Source organism: Phragmites australis, chromosome 6, assembly GCF_958298935.1.
Source record: "Phragmites australis chromosome 6, lpPhrAust1.1, whole genome shotgun sequence".
In the NCBI taxonomy this organism is placed as follows: domain Eukaryota; kingdom Viridiplantae; phylum Streptophyta; class Magnoliopsida; order Poales; family Poaceae; genus Phragmites; species Phragmites australis.
In genome coordinates, this window is record NC_084926.1 from 35,676,137 (window position 1) to 35,680,334 (window position 4,198).

A 4,198-nucleotide genomic window follows, 5' to 3' on the forward strand; every position below is an offset into this window, starting at 1 on the left:
CTGTAGGCACGGCCCGATCACCGACGGACCAGCCCGGCATGGCACGAGGCCACCGGCCGAGCGTGCGGCACGACGGGCCGACACGGCACGGTCCGGCCCGGCACATATTTTCTATTTTTTATATATATTTTTAATTTTTTAGCTATTTATTTTATCATTTTTTTATCTATTTTGGCCCGTCGGACCGAAATCGTGCCCGGACCGGCCCGGCACGACACGATCACCGACAGGCCGTGCCGTGGCCCGAGGGGAAGGCACGCGGGCCGGTACGGCAGGACCCGTTACTGTAGATGGGCCGTTTGGGCCGTGCCGAGTCGGGCCCGTGCCGGGCCGGCACGAATGGCCCATTTAGCCATGTTTAGTAACCGTAGAGGAGGATGCAAGCCTAAAATACTAACACGAGCACACATGTGGATAAAGTCAGGTTGATCCTCCCAATGACCTCGATTGGTGGCGATGGCAGTCTTGATGGGGGCGGTGGCGACGTCCTGGAAGTGCCAGAGGAAAGTGCTAACTCAGAGCGATAGCCAGTGTGATGATGAGGACGATCAGCATGGGTTGGAGTGCTTGGAGAGGCAGCAACTCTGATGATGATGGTGTGACCACGAGCACTAGCGTTGCAGCCATGATGGGAGATGTAGCGACAAACTTGTTCTTGGTGGTGGTGACGAGCTCATGCTTGCCAACGATGGGCCGGCGAAAATGATCCAATGTGATGATGACGACAGACGAGGCGCATGCACTACTTAAAAAATAGATTTATATGTCAGCCCATCACTATCGGCTCCTTACGAGCTGGCATTGATGGAATATCACTGCTGGTTCGTATCATGGACTAGCACTAAAAGGTCATTCGAAAAAAAATCGACAGTGATAGTGGATGTTAATTTATTTGAAAAAACTTATAACTTTTTCATACAAAGTTTGATGGGGATAAACTTTATATCAAAACTATAGCTCTCGATGAGATCTACAACTTTGTAGTTGAAAACTTTTTTATTTGATATTATTTAGATATCCAAATAATCATTTAAAATTTCAGACATAAGATATCAAAAGGATTGTATATGCTAATGGTATTACTAGTATTTCTATGATAGGATAGTAATGACGTATTGCGCGAGCTGAGAGGTTCCGAGTTCAAGTGCTATGAACTATACGCGCACGTATTTCGCGCAAAAAAATGGCGTGGGCGTGGGGTTCCTCGGGTGCAATATATATATATATATATTTAATTTTTTCTGCCTAAAAAGATCGATTCGACGCTCGACTATCACTGTCGGCTGAAGCCTTCAACCGGCAATGATAACCCTTTCACTGTCGATCCCCGGACTGGCAGTGATAGTATCACTGCCCGTTGCCCACTGCCGGCTCCAAAACCGACAGTAAAATCCCTTTATGGGTTGGCAGTGAACGGGGTTTTTGAGTAGCGATGGAAGACTAAGGATGAGGGTCATGTTGACGAGCGTGTCATGTCCAGCTGTGGCGCTATCAGAGGAGAGGAGGCGATGGAAAGGTCAAAGTTGAGGCGGTGAAGTTTGGAGGCAAGGATCCTTGACGGGTCGACAGGGCGAGGCAAACCATTTATTATTAGAAAAAAATAGAGAAAATCTAAACCAAACATGATCGAGGAAAACTCTAATCAGTGTCGATCTATGTATCAACGACATGACTAAACTACTGGTTGTGTAGCCCCGGAAGAGATCATGGAGATTGCATCATTGCCTGGGGAAGACGCGTCAGAAGCTATTGAGGCGGCGACTCAAGTGCAGCCCTGGCCCTATGCCAATTAGAAAGATGAATATATTGCGATAATTATAGATAATTTGTATTGAGTCTTATGGATTGTTTACATAAAATACATGATAACTTAGATCTCAAATAATTTTAAAGATAAAATAGAAATTGATAATATTTTTACTTACCGTATGCTATAACATTCCGATATTCACCACCATCGATCGGAGTTGAGGACACACCGACCTCCCTCGAGCACGAAACGGAAAGTTCTCGTGCTCTCTCGAGTTCCGTATCATGTACAATGCCTTAATTATCTATCAACAAAATGGGTGCTGAGGGGAAATACAGGTAGCCGAAAGTACACGTAATGGAAATTAAGGGACGCTAGTCGGCTTTGACGAAGTACTACTATTTAAAGGTTTATTTGGAACGTCGGACTTTTGCAGAAATTTCACATTTGATCCCCGCAGAAATCGGAAAAAGATCTCGTATTTTCATACGGGGCGAGGCGTATGTAAGGGAATACTCTCTCTCTCTCTCTAAAACCCCACGTGGTAAAATAGCTTGACATAATTGCTTATAACCGCATGCTTTAATTTGCTCGTTCGTACGGAGTACGTGCGCCGTTCGTGGGCTTCTATTTGAGCCTGCCGCAACGTACGCTCGCCAGTCACAGCTTAGCTGTGTGGGGATGCGAACGCGCTTCGAGCGTGGGGATTCGCTCGCAGTGTGCGACCAAGATTAACAAATGCGTTTTATCTATGAGAATCGTTCGGCGGTGACGGTAACAATATAGTAATTTGATGAGATTCAGTAGAAATTTGTCGAATTTTCTTAATTTTTAAATTTTTTAAATTTTAAATTTGAAGTTGATTTAACCATTTAGTTTATAAATACATTTCGAACTGAATCGTCCTATAACCATGATAACTAAATAGTTACGGACGATATTTTGAATCCTACGTGCAAGTGGCTGGTTCCTGAGTTTGATTCCTGGCTTTCACACTTATATCTGGCTTGAGCTCAGATTAGATTAGAGTACACGCACCGTATGTATCCGTGTAATGGAAGTGTAGTGTGCGTAAGTATGTGTCTGTCTTGTACCTTAAAAATAAGCTGTGTGGGGTTAGCAAGAGTGTGACACGGTTCAGACCTGAAGGTTTTCGGTGATCCCATGTCGGTGATCAATAAAAAAAGTAGAAATAAAAAAGAAGCCTGACGAACCGATGGCGCATCGCATCGCCTGGCCGCGTCGTCGTCGGTCGTCAGACGCGCTGTCCCTGTCTCCGCGGGCCCCACGTATATCTAGCGAGTGCCACCTCAGATAGTGCCACCTCAGAAATACAAGTACGTACATCCCAACGCGCGGTGTCTAATCACACCAATTTTTTATTGTTTCTCCCTTCCACAGGTTCTCCTCAGCCTCGCCATGGATTCACTCGTGCCTCTCTCTGTTCTACGCGGCTCGAGTCAGGGGCGGGAGGCGCGGCTGCAGGGCCTTGGGGGGCGCGCGCTGGCGGCGGGCTTGCGGGAGGGAAGCAGGAGCCCGGGGCATGCGGTGATGGTCGGCGCACGGTCAGCTCATGGCGGCGCCACATCGAGCGAGACTTCGGCGATGCTGGGTGAGCGCATGGGCAGGCCTTCAGGCGAGGGCGGCGGCACGACGGGCCTGTGGCGACTCCACGGCTCCAAACAGGGGGAGGCGGCGACACGCGGCAGCGAGCACAAGAGGATGGGCGGCATGGCAATGAAGCGGGGAGACACGGCTGCGCTGACCCCTCCGATACTCTCGCTCGAGCGCGGCCAGATCTGGCGGCGTGAGTTGCGCCGAGCCCGACGGCGCGGCACGCGAGACGGCGTGCGGAGCGGGGGCTGCGCCGCGGAGAACTTGTGGGAGGGCGCAGTGGCAACTGGCAAGGTCACGGGATGGCGCGTGACGGCGAGAAATGTCTTTGCCCCAGTGCACTGTTCTTTGCCCCCTGTGCACTGTTGAGTAGTGTCCATGTATTAGACTTTATGTCCAGCTCATATCTTATAGAAAACACTAGCTCTTTTTCTTTTCTTTTTAATTTTCAGCCACCTCAGAGATAAATAAGTGTCCTGTGGAAGACACTCGCCCTCTTTCTTTCATCTTTAATTTTCAGTCTTCTTATAGGAGACCGACGGTGCGGCGGCACCGGAACGGGGGCTGCGCCGCGGAAAGCTTGTGGGAGGGCACAGTAGTGGTCATGTGATGGCGCGCAGCGGCGAGCACGACGGCGAGAAACGGCTGTGTGACGGCTACTTCAAGGCAGGCCCCACATGTAGACATTTCTTTGCCTCAGTTCACTGTTGTGTAGTGTCAATTTGGATTTTATGTTCAGCTTATATCTTACAGAAAAAACTGGCTCCCTCTCTCTGCTATTTAACTTGATCAGCCACCTCATAAAAAATTCTAGTTTGCAAGGTCATTAAATAC